Consider the following 18,679-nt stretch of genomic DNA (forward strand, 5'->3'; position numbering starts at 1 on the left):
ATATGAAGGTGAAGTTGGAATTCAAGACAAAAAAATTGGGCCAAATATTCGTTTATCTGAAGGGAAGTTAGGGACTGGAATAACTTACCAAGGGAGATGTTCAATAAATTTCCAAGTTCTTTCAATCATTTCAGAAAAGGCTACGAAAACAACAGGTAGAGAATCTGCCACCTGGGCGACTGCTCTAAATGCAGATCAGTATTGACTGATTGTCGATATTCTCACAAACTGTTGGCTAAACATTTTTCTCCACGTAGTAGGCCTAAATGTTTGAAGAAAGTTGTCCTAATGAGTTGGAATGTATTTAATCGGAAACAGAAAGAATTTGCTGCCGATATTTGCCCGATTTTGTTTCATCCCAATTTTACTGAGCCTGCGCCTTGAATTTGACTTTCGTGAAATAAAAAAAGTTTTACGATATTCTAGATTTTGTATCAAACTTGTCTTGTACGTTGAATTTGCATTTTCCAGAAGATCTGTTCATTCTTTCAGTTTCCGATCGTCATTTTAATATTGCAATTTGTCATAAACTTCGTAACGAGCGATCTCGAAAACCCCTTAATACTTAGTTTCACGCGTTTTTTTAAAAACATTTTATCTGGCAAATTGAATCGACTATTTTCAATTTTGCAACTTTTGTATCAAATTCAAATTCAAAACCTTTATCTGCCTAGTTTCTCGGCAATCCACTCATTTCCTCAATATTCGATCCGCCATTTTCAATTTTGACATCAGTGAACCTGAAAATCTTAAGGTTTTTGTAGGTCCATACTAACTTATAGTTCCATATTGTGACCAGGTTTCTGAGTTAAAGAACCACTGTGTGACGTTGAGTGAGAGTGTACACAAAGTACCGAGTGAGTTGGCAGTGCGCTTAGGGGCGTGCAGCTGTGAGCTTGCGTTCGGGAAATAAATGGGTTCGAACCCCACTGTCGGCAGCCCTGAAGCTGGTTTTCCGTGGTTTCCCAATTTCACACCCGGCAAATGTTAGGGCTGTACGTTACCCTACGGTGATATCGTTTTAAATTCGTAGTGGAGAGTTTAGAAATTCGCGGACGGAAGGATGCAGTAAAATTTCTTTTTAAAATCGTAAACTATTGCTATTGATAATCCTGAATTACTGTCGCTCTTAAATTCCTATGTACCTCGCTTCAGTTCCGAAAATAACAATTTTTTCAAATGAAAAAACCCGGACGTGTGCCCATGATAAGACTTGGTATTATCCTCAACAGTGCCGTTCAGAAAAATAAATGGCGTTGAATTCAGTCTGCCAATGCGCGAGTTTCTAACTGAACTTGATCGCGCCATTGTATGAAGTCATAAAAATAGGGGAAATTGAAAGGTGAAGTTCTCTAATATTATGCTAGTACGTGAATTGCTTCATTCCTTTTGTCATTTTACTTTGTCACGTGTTTTCTAACCATATTAATATAAGACTCTTTAGTTTTTATAGAAATACTTTTATATTTTATATTAATGTTGGAGGTGATTACGTCAAATAAAACTGTACAATATAGTTTAGATAGTAGTGCCGCCATGTTAATTGTAGTTAATATTACACTTGCCACTGTAATTCTGAGACTGTCCTGTAGTGTGCAATACATAAATAAATAAATAAATAAATAAATAAATAAATAAATAAATATATAAATAAATAAATAAGTCCACGTTCGCTCCCTTCCCGCTGCTAGGTGTTTCCTATCCCATCGTTGCCTATCTGTATCGGTGCGACGTAAGGCAAATTGTAGGCCTAAAATATATACCTGAAATAAAGACGGTGTGGGAGGGTTTCTTACACCATACCATGGGGAAAACATCCTATAAATATACCGTAGACCCAGAGATACTTCGTTGTTGAGTTTATTATTATTATTATTATTATTATTATTATTGAAAGCGTGTATTCGAGGTACAGGACAACAGTGTACGTGTGTTAGAATAATTCATTTTGCCAAATAATCGAATGATGGGTGCGGTGTTAGCGTGTTGGACCAATAACCCCGACATCGCGGGTTCAATCCCGACCCAAGTCGGTGATGTTGGGAATCTAAAATTAAAATACAATTGGCGCTGGCCTTCTGACCTCAACGTGGCAGATTCGATCCTGGCTCAGTCCGGTGGTATTTGAAGGTGCTCAAATACGTCAGCCTCGTGTCGGTAGATTTACTGACACGTAAACGAACTCCTGCGGGACTAAATTCCGGCACCCCGGCGTCTCCGAAAACCGTAAAAGAGTAGTTAGTGGGACATAAAGCAAATAACATTAAAAATTATTTAAAATACAATTGAGGAATGTCTGTTCAAAGTGTCCTATTTCCACTTATTTTTTCTTTAGTATTTCGTCCACATGATTTGAAGTAGTTGATTTTTTTCGAATGCCATGAAATGTCGTATGGCTTTTAGTGTCGGGATATCCCAGGATGGGTTCGGCTCGCCAGGTGCAGGTCTTTCTATTTGACTCCCGTAGGCGACCTGCGCGTCGTGATGAGGATGAACCCAGCTCCCGTGGCATTGAAATGAACCAATGTTGGTTAAAATCCCCGACCCTCTGAACCGACGGCCAGTACGCTGACCGTTCAGCCAACAAGTCGGACTTCGAATGCCATAAGAGATCCAGACCGGAAAGATATAATTACTTAAAAGAAGTGCCGTACCCGATCATGGATACGTTCCATGCGCCTTGTATTATAAGTTTCCTTGCGTTTTTCCACAACTTTTAAGCAAACACTCCTCAGTTAATATAATTAACATTAATGTAAATACATAATAAAACCTAAATTAACGTTAAAATTGATTAAGTTTAAGATTCATGGTAAAGATCAAATAAAATAAAGTGAATCAAAATTGAGATAATCAAAGTTAAGTAATGAGAAATATTGAAACATTAGATTAAAGAATGTTATAACATTCTTAAAGGGAATTAGGGAGGTAGGGGTTCGAACCTCACTATCGGCAGCCCTGAAGCTGATTTTCCGTAGTTGCCCATTTTCCCACCAAGCAAATGCTGGGACTGTACCTTAATAAAGCTATGGCTGCTTCCTTCCCACTGTTAGCCCCTCCCTTTCCCGTCGTCATCATAAGACCTACTTGTGCCGGTGAGGCGTAAAGCAAATTAGGAAAAAGCTTCAAGAGCATGTCTGTATTTGTTTTACGTCCCCCTAACGGTTTTCGGGGCTCTTCAAGAGCAAGTATAAACACAATAATGAAACTAAATACTGGAATAAATTAAAATATTCGGTTGATGATCCTAAATTTTTAGAATGAAATAAGAAGTCAAAATACATAATGAAAACTATACAAATAATAACCTAATATGTTTTTCTTACAGCTGTAATGCTACATTATTCTGTAGATCCTGTTACACTCTTACTAATTCTCAGGCGCACACTCATTCATATTACAACCATTCAGTCAACAGTCCTCAGCAGGTAGTCTCGGCAGGCGTCGTTAAATCTTCGTAACGAGGTAGTGTCTCTGACCTGAGCTGGCAGGGAGCTCCATAATCTAGTGCCAGTCCACCACAAATAACCTTTATTTGCGCGGTGTAGAGGAAGAGAAAGAAAGGAGGCCGAACGGGTATTTAGTTCATGAAAAGACAAGAAAACGTGAATTAAGAAGAAATATACAGCAGCTAACAAGCTAAAGACTGATAGTTGAAATTAAAATTGTGTTTGACCTGTTGTGTAATACTGAAAGATACGTTCAGACAGTACTTAGAGGGAGGTCCGTGTACTGCCTGCCTGGGCAGGGAGAAGAAAGTAGGGGATGTCGTTGCCATGGAAACGTGGGCAGGTCCAGAGTGGTTGCCATGGAGATAAGCCTGCTGGTGTTGCTTGGAGTTGCCAAGCCTCTCACTTCTGAGCGGTGTGAACAAACGAACGAACAAGTGAGCCGAAAGCGAGGGGAAGGAGAAAGTAATGCAGGAATGTGGCAACACCGTGCAATGCTTCTCCCTCCAGCCATATCTCTCTGTATGCTGCGGGTATACCAGATGTATTCTAAGTCTTTTTCGTATTCACTAAGAGATGGCGTCAGTGAAGAGTAGTCAGCTTATGAATTTGAAACATACATCAGTTTCTTCTTCTGACATTAATCTGCCAACACACACAAGTTGAGTCCGCCTAACACTAGCGTCTGTGTTGTGTCGTTCAGTGATCGTGTCGACGTTTGTGCCTGAAAAAGAACATTTGCGGCTCGCATTGCTTTCCTTATTTAATAAAAAAAAAAACCTGTGCAAGTTATCGTTTGCTGGTAGAAACATATGGTGAACACGCCCCATCGATTAGAGCATGTGAGACAACACCAAGGCCAAATCTCTTCGGCAAGAAGACCGTGCTTTCTGTCTGGTGGGACCAGAGCGGTATTGTGAACTCTTAAAGCCCGGCGAAACCGTTAATGCACAACGCTATTGCCAACAAATGATTAATATAAATGACTCATTGATGGAAATACGACCGGAATGGGCCAGAAGACATGGCAAAGTGATTTTGTTACACGACAATGCGCCGTCTCACACAGAAAAAAACCAGTTAAAGACACCTAGGATGGGACATCCTTCCGCACCTGCCGTACTGTCCCGACCTGGCACCATCTATCACCTCTTCGCATCAATGGGGCACGCGCTCGCGGAGCAGCACTTCAGCAATTTGGAGGAAGTTGGAAAATGGCTCCACGAATGGTTTGCCGCATAAGACAAGCAGTTTTTCTGGCATGGTATTCATAACTTACCTGAAAGATCGGCGAAGTGTGTAGAAGCCGATGGCCAATATTTTGAATAAAAAAAAGAAATGAATTTCCGTTGAAAATTGTTTTTTCTTTACCACAAAAGCCGACAAAAATTTATGCATACACCTGGAAGTTGACGTTAAAAGGCGGGAAAAGTTCTTAGTGTACGTTACACTGAGATTCTCACAGTAAAAATAAATTGTACACGATGTCCTTGATAAAAGCTTCCAGGGGAGGCAGCACGCAAAAAACGATGGAAGAAAGGTCCTATAAATACTCGTCGCAAACCCAACATCTTCGGAGTTACGGTCCGCTACCACGACTGTCAATGATCATGATGTTTCAGTCATTTTTGGCTCTAGGGGCTTTTAACTTCGGAGCGTGGTTTGGCGACCATGGTGCCTTAGTAAACTTACATTTTTGTGTCAGGTTCCTCAAATTTATCTATCCTATCCGACCTCCCTTGGTGATCCTTGTCTTTCTTTGGCCAATACCTTCATTTTTCGAAGTGCCGGATCTCTTCCATTTCCCCCTCTAACGTTAATAGAGGATCGTTGCCAATTGTACTTCGTCTCGAAATAATCACCACGACCACCACAATAATTTACGAAGGGTCATACGAAGGGTTAGGCGATACTTAACACGAATTTTACATGGGCTATGGAATGGTCGGGGAGGCCCAACGTCTTGGCCTGCCCGTTAGTCTGGCATTGACCATTTAGATCTTTGGCTTTGGGGACATGAAGAGACCATGGCATATGCAGATGCACTTCAAGAACGTGTATTATTTATTACATAGTAACACGTCCACGGCTGCCTAAAAGAAAAACTTCCGTGGTTTCCCATTTCCACACCAGGCAAATGCTGGGGCTATACCTTAAGGCCGCGGCCGCTTCTTTTCCCACTTCTGGGCCTTTCCTATACCATCGTCGCCATAAGACCTATCTGTGTCGGTGCGACGTAAAGCAAATGGCAAAAAAAAAAAAAAAATATGGAAAAATAAAGAAAAACTCTATTGAATCACTGAAGATGGTTTGTTGAAATGGTTTGTGGAAAATAACAGAACAGTCAATTGTATTATGAAGACAAATCCCAGAAGACGATGTCCGGTTCCATGGCAAAAACGGTTAGCGTGGCGGCCTTTGGTCACAGGATTCATGGTTTCGATTCCCGGCAGAGTCGGGAATTTAAATCGTAATTAGTTAATTCCACTGCTACGGTGGCTGGGTGGTGTATGTGTCGTCTTCATAATCATTTCATCATAATGACGCGCTGGTCTCCTACGGGCGTCAATTCAAAAGAGTGCACCTGGCGAGTCGAACTTGTCCTCGGACACTCTCGGCATTAAGTCATACGTCAATTCATTTTCTTTACTGAAGTTGTTTTTAGAATAATTATTAACGATTTTAAGGCAGAACGTGCAATGTCACTCATTAGGATTATTGCATCCGGGAGGTAGTGGGTTCGAACCCCACTGTCGCCAGCCTTGATGGTTTCCCGTGGTTCACCCATGTTCACACCTGTACCTTGATTAAGGTCACGGCAACTTCCTTCCTTCCTTCCTTCCTTCCTTCCCCTTCTCTATCCTATCGTCTCCATAAGAGCTATTTGTGTCGTTGCGACGTGAAGTACACAGTAAAGGGGAAAAAAAAGGCATAGGATTATACTACTAATAGTAGAAACCTCATGTTTTATATCCCTGAGCACTGAGCGAGACCTTCCTACACACATTACTACTTGCGGACGATTTTACGGGGCGCATTAATCAAGTCTGCTAGAAACTCTGCAAGGAATGGAGCTTGGGGAAAGGCGAGCCAACATGTATCTAGACAAGCCTTTTGAAGACTTTATTCATCGTAAGTAGGCGGCAGGAGGATTTTTATGTAGATTTTCATCACTTACTCGTTTGTACAGGATTAATTATCTACACAATTCTTGTCCTCGTTCTAACGACACATATGTCAGTGACGTCTGGGTGCTGGTGAAAAAAAAAATACAAAGCGTGCTGTGATCTCCGTGATAAGAGGAAGCATGCGATTGTTACTGAAATCAAATTTTAAATTTTAGGTTTGTTAAAAGACGAAGTATTGGGAGGATTGGCAATGGTGCGTAGAGATCAAAATCTGTAGGAATAGCGTTATAATTCATTTAATACTGACTGCTATGGCACAGACGTTGTCCTAGAGTTCCTAAAATTTCGGGTTCGAGCCCGACTGAGTTCAGCGACATTAGAAGTCATTCAATTGCGACAGCTCCGTGCCGTTGGCTTCCGGCATTAAGGAGCTCATTTGGGACACAATTCTGACACCTGGGCGTGTTTTAAAGTCTACGGTAATTGAAGGGACATTAACCACATGCAACTGATATTTTATTTATTTATTTAATTATATATTTGTTCCTGAAAAACTTGGCCGTGCGTTTAAGGTCGCGCAGCTGTGAGCTTGCATTCGGGAGATAGTGTTCCAACCCCACTGTGGGTAGCCCTGAAGTTGGTTTTCCGTGTTTTGCCCATATTCACACCAGACAAATGTTCGGGCTGTACCTTACTTAAGACCACGGCCGCTTCCTTCCCACTCCTAGCCCTTTCGTGTCCTATTGTCGCCATAAAACTTATCTGAGTCGGTGCGATGTAAAGCAATTTGTAAACATATTTGTAAATTTTTCGCCTACACGGAAAAGTATAGAATCATGGATATTTTTTGGGCCTAGAAGACGAAAGAGCGAATAGATTCCTTGCTTGTTCCCCTCTTAGCAGCCTGCTACGACATACAGGGGTGCAGATAATGCATCCTTTCACTCCACCCACAGGGGACATCCTGTTACGATAAATCGAAAGAAATCTATAGCCTAATGATCTATGTCCAACAAAATAATCGCTGATTTAGTACACAGTAGTATGGTCATAAATTCTACCTTCGGTGACGTTACCGTGAGTGAGGGGCTTTGCCAGTCAAAGACGGTGGAAACTCGCGGCGCAATTTGTACCTACTGTATATAGAAGGCAGTGAGGAAGGAGGTGACGAACTCTGGTTACCAGGTTACCATACAGTCTGTTTTCTGCCCACAAGAATTCGAGACAGACCTCCAGCTCAAAAACATATCCATGTTAAAATAGAAAAAAATAATTAACTTCAACAATTTTTTCTGTACTTTATGATAGATACGTTGTGAAATTAACTTTGATCAATTAAGAGAGAACTACTGTATTTCATGTGTCGCTTTTGTGTTATCTCCTTGATAGGAGAGAAGCAGTCACTAGCTATTATAAAGAAACTGATGTCAGTGATACGGGCATGTTAAATTAAAGGGCGACTTGAGGCAGCAAGCTATCCATTGATTTGAGGAAGGAGAGCAAGCAGAAGGCGTCATAGAAGACGAAGAAGAACAAGAAGAAATACGATATACGGGATCGGAAGGGATGGCTAGTTCCTTGTTTACCACAACCCTGGTGGTGGTGGCGGTGGTGGTGATGATACACCCTTTGGGTGGGGGACGCAGACGAAGAATAGCTTACACACACGGTATCCCCTGCATGTCGTACGAGGCGACTAAAATTGGTGACCAAGGTATGACTGAATTAGAACAATGAGCCTACTTGTAACTAGTACCATCACGCGAAGAACACCATACTTCGCCTTTACTTGCGAGAAGTACCACTATGTTAGATACACAATAGGTTTGAACTTAGGAGGAACATCGGATGAATCAGTATGGATTTTAGTGTACCTGTGATTACTACCACTGTATGCGAGACACCACGGGCTTACGTTGCTTGTGATTAGTACCGCTATATGGAGAGCACCATGGGTTTACGTTGCCTATGAGTGGCGCCGTAATGTGAGAAACACCATAAGTCTCCGTTACCTGTGCGTATTACATAACCTGTGAGTAGTGCCACAATGTGTGGAAGACTGTAAGTTTGCGTTACTCCGCTACATGAGAAATACCGTGGTTCTTACTTTCCTAGGGATAAGTACCATTATGAGATGCCGTTGACTTGGGTTTTGGACCCCTTTAGAGAAGAAGAATCATCAATTCAGGATTGTGCTCTTGAGGGACTCCCTTCGTCAGTATATGCTATCGTCTTAAGATAGTTTCTGGTAATTATTGAATTCTAATCTATGGATTATTTGGGATCATTTTTGTGAGCTGGATCCGCCGATTAGTTTAAACTCATATTCATCCATTCATTCTTCATCACTGCGGTCAGTGGATGAGTTTTGGACTTTAACATTGTCATTACATTTCGTACCATTTGAGGTCGATGACCTAGATATTAGGCACCTTTAAACAACAAGCATGACGATGATGATGATGATGATTTAGGCAACATTGAACAAAGTGCTGTGTTATGAAATATTTTCAGTCCGGAGGGCAGGTGTGGACAGACGGTGCATGGTGAATGAAGTTAACACATTACCTACTTAAACTAGCCACAGTTAGGAAACCGATATTTATTTTAATTCTGTTCTCGTATTGGCGTGTGTTTTGCCGGGCAGCGAAGGGGTCAATTGCTCGGACGACCTGACCCGTATAGGAAATGCATCTCGTTAGCAGGCCCATCGTAATTCATTGCAGCACAGCCTTTCTCTCGATAGTGCAACTGCCTCCGCTTATGGCGTGTTTGGGGAAAGTTTTAAAAATATAACAGGCGTGTGGTGTGTGCGAGAAGAGAACGGTGGTGTATCCTAGATAATGGCAAGTGATTTACGTAGTCAGTTCAGGAATACATTCCGTACATACACTTTCGTCATAGACTGTTACGTCTCTGGATGGAAAAAGTGCAACTTCATTATTTAATTAATAGAGAAATGTACACTCAAGTTTGAGCATTGAATAAATTTCACATTTCAGTCTTTGCTATAGTCTGTAATTGTCCTGGTTCTTTTCGTGCATGTTATAATGTGATATCTACTACACTTCTGTCCACACAAAATGCACTTACAATCTTTGTCTGGCTCATGGAACTTCTGGTTTACGCATATCTTGTGGTGAAACCCATGTATGGAGAGTCGTGTTATCACGTGGCGTTGTGTGTTGCACACTCTAGTCCATCTATCGTCCGTCATCGCTGGTGAGGCGTAGAAGTCGAGGTCGATTTCACTTTTCTTCCTTTCCCTGATGTTTGCTTCCGTGATTGTAGGTAGAATTGTGATCGTATGTCTTCTATGAAATACGTCTCCCGCATCATTTCGTATACCATCCGACTCGGGTAATCCTCTTCATGAACATTGCTTTTATTCTTTCTATTCTCATCAGGTCTCCGAACTTCAGCTTTTCCCACACGATCTCAGTTCCATATGTTATCACTGGCGCTACTGTCGTCTTGAAAAGTCTCATCGCCGTGCTGATTGATAGGTTTGAAATGTTTTGGATGCTATCTGAGGCTCTGATTGCTGCTGCCGTTCTTTCTTGAATATGTATACCAAAGGACGCCGCCGTTGTCGTAGTGTTATTCCCAAATATTTGTAATTTCGTACCTTTTGTAATGGCTTTTGGTGTAATGTTATGTTGTCTTTGGGCGTTGATTTCCCACCTTTTCTGAAGGTCATTTGTACTGTCTTTCCTTCATTTATCTGTAGGCTGTTTTCCTCCGCCCAGATCTCTAGTCTGCGGACTGCCCTCTGCACACCCTCCTTTTCTTTCGCTCCGATCAGCATGTCATCTGCGTATAGGATCAGTTCTGCTTTTGATCCTTCCTCTACTATGCGGTTCACATCTGCTGTATAAATGTTGAAAAGTGTGGGACTCATGGGATCCCCTTGCATAACTCCGCTCGTCTGTATTATGTCTTCAGAAATTTCTACGTTGTTGTTTATTCGGATTATGTTCCTCTGTAGACATGCTTCAACTATTCTCACTAGTGGGTCTCTCTCGATTAGCTTTCGCCTGTCGATTGAGTCGAATGCCTTCGTGAAATCAACAAAGACTGCGTGATATTTCATTATGTTACAGCGTTTCGTTCTGCACGAACTGAAAATGGTTGTTCAAATTTCTGACGTTCAGAGTACGGATACTCCCTGTTTCATTACCCTCTTCCCATCCATAATCACATTTATTTCATTCATGCAGCAAGTACACATAGCGTATCAAAATTTCATGTTTTAATTTTGCGCTGCTTTGAATGTAGTAAGCTTTCTTGAATCCGAGAATATGTAATATTTATACTACAATAGAGGGTTTTAAAACTCCTTTTAAATACGGTGGCAACACTGCCTGAGGTCTTAGCGAATGTTGTGTTCCCGAAGGTGGCATTATTTATCATCCTGCTCTTCCATAACGTAGCAAGAGTTGCTTAACACCTAGGCGCACGGATGGCAAACCTTTACCGACTATCGCGTCAATTATGGTCTTGTTTATTACTGTCTAGTGTGCCACCAGTTATTTTCCTTCTAAATCATAATGTAACTCCTTATTTTACTTCATTTAGGTGAATGAATGTTTCATGGTTTTATTTTGCAAACATCCCTGAAAATAACATTTTTTAAAGAGGTAATTTAAAAAATAAAGTATATTTCAGCTTTAACCTTATAAAATTTGAAAAAAATATGTCCATAGAATTGACAGTCCGTCTCTGTGGTGTAGTGGTTAGTGTGATTAGCTACCACGCACGGAGGTCCGGGTTTGATTCCCGCCTCATCCATCCTCGAAGTGGTTTCCCGTGGTTTCCCACTTCTCCTCCAGGCAAATGCTGGCATGGTACCTGACTTAAGTCCACGGCCGCTTCCTTCCCTCTTCCTTGTCTATCCCTTCCGATATTCCCATCCCCCACAAGGCCCCTGTTAGCATAGCAGGTGCGGCAGCCTGGGCGAGGTACTGGTCCTCCTTCCCAGTTGTATCCTCGGACCCAAAGTCTTACGCTCCAGCACACTGCCCTTGAGGCGGTAGAGGTGCGATCCCTAGCTGACTCCCAGGGAAAAACCAGCCTTGAAGGATAAACGATCTAAGAAAGAAAGAAAGAAAGAAAGAAAGAAAGAGTCCGGTCCCGCGTGTAGGGGCAACACGCCCGGCCGGGTCAGGGATTTTTAATTGTGATGATGCTTGTTGTTTTAAGGGGCCTACCATCTAGGTCATCGGCCCGTGATGGTACGAAATGAGACGAAATGCAATGAAAAATAAAATTCAAAATCCACCACTGACCAGATTTCAAAGCGTGAGGACGAAAAATGAACGGATGGATATGAATTTAAAACAATCAGTGGAGCAGACCCGCAATTCCTCAGTCTCATAAACTGACGGAAAACAATAGTAATACTGACCAAGGGACTGCTTCTAGAGCTCACTACTGAATCGATGATGCTTGCAAGTTAAAGGGGTCCAAAATACAGGTCATTGGTCTCTCATAATGGTACTTATCGCTTGGAAAGTAGAACCATGGTATTTGTCATGGTGCGGTACTAATCGAAGGTATCGTAGACTCGCGGTATTCCACACATTATGGTACTACTGACAGGTTATGAAATTCGCACATGTAATACAGACCTATGGTGTTCCGCACATAGCGGCGCCATTTACAGGAAACGCAAACCTATGGTTTTCATCACATAAGTGTACTAATCACCGGGACTCGCACTACCCCGTGGTGTTCCTTATATAGTGGGTACTAATCAGAGGCAAGCCAAAACCATGGTGTCGCTCATATAGTGCTAGTAATCACAGGTACCGTAAAAACCTGACCGCGGGGTGCTCCTGCGTGCTACTAATCAAAGACCTATTTGGTACCTAACATAGTGGTAATACGCGCAAGTAATAGCGACCCATGGTGTTCCCCGCGTGGTGGTACTAATCACAAGTAGTTTCATGGTTCTAATCCAATCATCCCTTGGTCGCCCCTTTTAGTCGCGTCTCACGACAGGCAGGGGATACCACGGGTGTATTCTACATGTGCGTCCCCCACCCGCAGGGGGTAGTGTATTTGGTCCGCGAGAGGTATTTTATTTCCCTCAAGTCCGCCGGCAAGCTGGTTAGGACCCCCCTATCCGCCACCTGGGACGCGCCACGTGGGAGTATCACCTCTCCCCCTGCTACGCCAGCGTAGCAGGTTCGTGGGTTTTTAATTGTAATGATTATTATTCCAGTCCTGGGGACTGGGTGTTTGTGACGTCCTTAACCTTCCTTTTCTCACACACAACATTCCACACTACCGCCATTCCAATTACACGTAGGTTCATACAATATGGTGCCCGTAGGGGCAAAATATCCACATGGGTCGACGCCCCGAGCAAACAGCATTTTTTTAAAAAAAGAGAAGAATTAACATACATAATAATTATGGACCGTTATGCCTTTCAGCGTTCAGTCTGCAAGCCTATGTGAATTTACTAAACGTCGCCACAATCCTCTGTTTGCAACTAGTGCTGTGGCCTCATTTAGTTCTATACCTCTCAAGGTGTTTCCAAGGAGTCTCTCGCCTGTCAAATGAGAGTGGGACTCCGTTACTCCCATAGGTCCGAGGCTTGCTTGAAATGTTCTGAGCTCGGTAAATTCATGAAGCAGGATGCTACCCTACTTACACATAGTCCTAGTGAGGATCTCTCCTCTAACGGGTTATGGACCACCGGTGAATTGTATAGTCCTAGCCGCCTGAGCACAAGGAGGGCCACGACTCAGAATTTGTCAGAGATGCCCACTCCCATTCCATAGCAACTGGTATCCCGATTCTCAGGACCACTTACTAGGCCACTCAGCCGTTGCTTATGGTTCACGAAGTAGGACCTGACTACAGTAACCCACACCATGAACCATGAAGAATTGATGCATAATTATTACTGCATTATGTTATGGTATGTAATGCTGATAGATTTTCGGTCTATTTATTACATGTTAAAAACATTAGTATGTTGTATGGCGTCCCACAGGAGTCGTGTTCGCATGTCCTAGGTTCGCCATCGCTGGTCTAGGGGTTGCGGTAGGCCGTACTCCTAATGTTTATGCAGACCTCATAGCAGAAACGTTATGCAGACAAGAGTATACTCATTACTCGCTTCAGCACGTTTGCATTCTAACGTATTAATGCCTAATGTAGGGCAAAAATTGTCCAAATTTTGGACATAACCCTGCAAAAATCCCCTCTAGTTCGAAACGATGAAATATATCAAAATCAACAGTATCCGTTGCGTGACTCGTGATTTCAAGTTATATCCTTACCAAATTATAGCTCCTTCGGTCAAGTGGTTTTAGACCTTATCCAGAACAAACACACACATTTAATAAATAAATAAATAAATAAATAAATAAATAAATAAATAAATAAATAAATAAATAAATAAATAAAACGCTATGAAAATAAATGTTTAACTGATGTTTACTGACGTAGATATGAATCTCTTACAACTCTATAACACGGACATAAAAATTAAAAGAACCCAAACGTAGATTTCCTCCTTCCCACTCTCGATTTTAGAGAACGTCAGTGGCTCCGATATTATCGTTGAACTGGGCGTGCTTTAAGTCTGGGATGTGAAAACATAGCAGGAACTCCACCCTCTTTAAGTAACAGATGCTTAAGAAATCCTTCATACCCGAGTGTGCGATAGCATCTTCCACTCCCGCCCCAATTAAGAGCACGAGAAATTAAATCTCCGCTAACTTACTTGACGCGGAGTGCCGTAGGAATATGAGAAGAGAAGCCAGCGGTTCTAATTGGCTGGCCGACACTCAGAGGTGGCTATTTCAATTGCAGGTACTTTATGCAAGTTCGCATGTTGTTCTGGTAGCCAATTGACAAGTCGCTGCTCTTTTCTCAGCTCCAGTAATTTATGGCCGTACTATCGGCGAGGCGGGCTTCTATAAGGTAATAAACAGCCTACACCAGCTGTATCTGTTCTGTTTTCCTTTCGAGACGTCTTTCACAACAGAGCAACGGTTGTGGATGTGCGAGAGGGTGAAGGAAACTAATTTATCTTTTCCACTCATCCATCAGTTCATTTTCTAAACAAAATTGTATTTATTTTAATTAATAATATCATATCAAATTGCATTGGACCAATTTGCAATTAAGAGCTTAAGCTTATTCAGCGTGTCTCACCTAACTCAAATATTTTCCAAATGAAACGAAATGTGAGAAACTTAGTTGTGTAGGAATATACCCATCCCAGTGGCTCACACAGTGGGAAAGTATACGCCATTCAGAAAATTAATCATAGATCATTTTCAACACAAAGTAATTTGTGACAACCAGCCATCGTATTTTAATGCAAATGTATATTTTGTTTGTCGATATGTAGACCTCCAAAACCGACAACGAAGTGCGCTTGAAGGTGAAATTGGACGAATTATTAAGTTTAATAGTGCATGAGATTAGTGCACACATTTAAAATAACGGATTTTTCTGCATGTTTTCGACTTTTATTTTGCATATTGTTACGAATAAAATTTCGTCTGTTTCATTATTCTAATTTATTTCAGGGTGACCTAATAAATGCGCACACACACATATATACGCGAGCACACAATTGTAACCAGTTTTGAATGGCCACACTTAAATTACTGACTATTTACAAATTGCTCTTCCTTATCGGGCAGCGGGCGGTCCAGCCCGTTCCTCCACCTGGGGCGCTTAATTCCCGAGTCCAGTCACCTCATACAGCAGCTGTTTATAGACCGCTTGATCTGAACACAGGGATACGGGGCACTATACACACAACTGTTCCTTGGTTTGACTCTACAGACAGTCCAGTATTTCACACAGTCTGATGCAGTTAACAACTAAACAGCTCAACAGTATTCAACAGCAGGACGATACTCACAACAGCGAACATAAACACAGCTCCATTCACCTTCACACTCGCGACTGCGGCTTCCCTCGCTAACTCACGCAGAAATACACGAACACACAGTATAGTCTTCCGTTCCGTCGTCTCCAGTCGACGCACTCACTGGTCTTTCCGACAGCTCCTGCTTCAGACCTCGGTGGGACACTAGCGACAACCAATACCTCTGTCGCCCTCAGCCCAGCCACCGAACCCCAACACACTGAGTCTCTCACGGAGTCCAACACTTACTCTCCGCGGCTAGCCTCCTTTTTTATAGCTCGGGCGATTTCAGACAGAAATGTCACTAGACGCAGAACATTCCCGTTGAATCGCCAAGAAACTCGCAGGTAAGCCGGCTGGAAGATCCTAGGTTGTGTGAGTCACCAGCCCCAAGTACCGAGAGGGCCTGGCACCTAAGAATATTTTAAAATGTTTTACAAGCACTCTTCAAGAAAATGTTAAGTAATTAATTAATGCTGTGAACTCTTTCTTTCAAAGACAACTGGCACTGATCAAGACACATTTCAAATCATATCAGAGTGAATCAAGAAGCTAGAAACACGTGGATTGCGTCTTGGTGATTCGTTGGATATTATGGAAAATGTGAAGCGTGAATTGGAAAGTATGCGAGGAAACCTCGGACCTCGTATGCAAACAAAATATCGTGATATCCTTAAACGGAATCCAGGCTACTACATCATTTCAGCCATAAATAAATGTGGCTAATAATGTGGATCTACCAGAATGTTCAACAGCTGCACTCCCGAATTCAAGTACTGTCCTATCACATCCGTAGTTGTAGAGAGATGATTCTTCGCATAGAATCTAATTTTAACAGACAAAATCCTCAGATTTAAACCAGAAAACTTGGAGAAGATTGTTGTAGTATACTGCAGCGCAAATTACGGACAGGAAAATTAGGATGTGCAGTGTAAAATGAAAGAGGGTCCCTGATACTTGTGTCACAGAAGTTCGAACGAACACTGGATCTATTGTGAATGGGGGAGAAAAAAATAGACTCGTTAGGAGAATGGCGCTTTGCGAAAGTTTGCGCAAATGTATTCAGAATTTTGTGGTTCTCGTTGATTTCCGTCCCGTTTTGTAGCAGAAGAAGATTTTGTTTTCTTATTAATTCAATTCCAAAAGGGCTTAAGGTGTGTGATATCTTCTACTGGCCTAACGCAGGACGCTGCAGTTCATTACGTTCTCCTCGTAATGTGGAAAACTGAACTTATTGAATACAGGCTTTTGTCGCTCAGTATAGTGATTAGAAATTGTAGGCTATACCACCACATCTCATACCGTGCCAGGCAACATTCTGATGGCGAAAATGTTTTTCCGCCAGTAGGACACGAACTGATTAATTAATTTGAAAATGTAAAACCCAGACCAAACCCCATGGCGCACAGGCCCTGAAGGGTCATGGCATAGCAAGCGACTGCTGCTCAGCCCAAATGCCTGCAGATTACGAGATGGGGCGTGGTCAACGGGTCGACTACTCTCGGCCATTATTTTTGGTTTCCTTCACCGGTCCGTTATCTCACCATCAGATAGTCCCTAAATTCTAATCAAGTAGGCTGGACATCGAACCAGCCCTCAGATCAGGTAAATATATCTGACCTAGCCGGTAATCGAACTCGAGGCCTCCGGGTAAGAGGCAGGCACATTCTTACATCGCGAGGTAGGCTGTTTGAAAATATAGGCCACTAATGAATGTTTTCGCTGTAAATTGCTATATTAATAATTACATTATCGCTTCAGGGAAATTATCTGTTAACAAATTGTTGCCTACTTTTCAAATATTGTCTGAATCAGTCATATGTAAGTATTGTGAAGATAGAAGATAGACATATGCTACAACCGTGAGTGAGTCAAGAACGGGGAAATGCAACGAAAGGTTACTACATGTCAGTAGCCAGAAACACCTGGAAAGTCTTCGAGGATGATCTGAAGAAAACTACGCGCTGAGAAGCTGTCATTGTGATAAATACAAAGTAGTCCTATAATAAGAACATTGACCCTCTGTGGCTCAGGAGGCAGCGCGTTGGCCTCTCGCCGCTGGGTTCCATGGTTCAAATTTCGGCCACTCCATGTGAGATTTGTGCTGGACAAAGCGGAGGTGAGCAAGGTTTTTCTCCGGGTACTCCGGTTTTCCCTGCCATCTTTCATTCCAGCAACATAAGAAAATATGTCAGTCATTAATCATTGCCCCAGAGGAGTGAGGCAGGCTTCGGCAGTCGGCACAATTCATATCCTCGCCGCAAGATGGGGCTTCATTTATTGCATCCCTGACCCGCTCACTGACTGGAAAACAAGTTGTAGGTTTTAATTTCAATAAGAGCATTGTAAAAACTTAACAAAACTCGCTGAGTGTCTCAAGGCTATTGATTATAGAACCTATCCTGCTTAACAGAAGGGCTTTGCATTTCGACGGATTTTATAAGCTGATCTAATTCTAATTCTAGAAATGGTGTTAAGAGCAATTTGTCTAAGAATATTGGATATGGGTACGTCAGGATGCATAAAGTGGCTGTTATCAGAGCTTCCTGTTTAATCAGACTGTAGTGCAACAAGTCTCGTCGACACGTGTATCAGAGGAGCACATCTGCATCAAGACTTGATATGTGATCATGATACAGCTGTCTAATGACAGGACAGGCCGTGCCTGCAATCTTCTAGGCGTATCTCTCAGTTTTTCACCCACCAGTCTCGCTCACGGCGATCGCTCTAAGTACCTTGGTGTTAACATAAGAAAATACCTTCATTGGGGTGATCACTTTGTAATAACGGTTACTCATCTCAGAAAGAGCATTAGACCACTTCATTAATACGGGTTCTTTTCCAGGCGAACCTTTATGCATATGTAATGGACTTGGAAAAACTTCTAAACCCATGGGTAAATAGTGAATTATTATTATTATTATTATTATTATTATTATTATTATTATTATTATTTACGTAGTTATGTACGGAATTTATTTGGTATAAATCGTGGCCGTATCATTTATCATCTGTGCGTCGTATGATCTGCCTTGTGTAACAGAAATGTGAGGTTATGTCACGATACATGTGCTGTATGTATATTAAAGAGTTTATTTAATGTAGTATGAAATTTATTATTACCTGTAAATAATGATGTATAAATCCAATGTAATGTTGTGCAGCACAGGGTAATATTCCAGAACAACGCATATTTTCAT

The sequence above is a fragment of the Anabrus simplex genome, chromosome 14, assembly GCF_040414725.1.
Source record: "Anabrus simplex isolate iqAnaSimp1 chromosome 14, ASM4041472v1, whole genome shotgun sequence".
Lineage (NCBI taxonomy): Eukaryota > Metazoa > Arthropoda > Insecta > Orthoptera > Tettigoniidae > Anabrus > Anabrus simplex.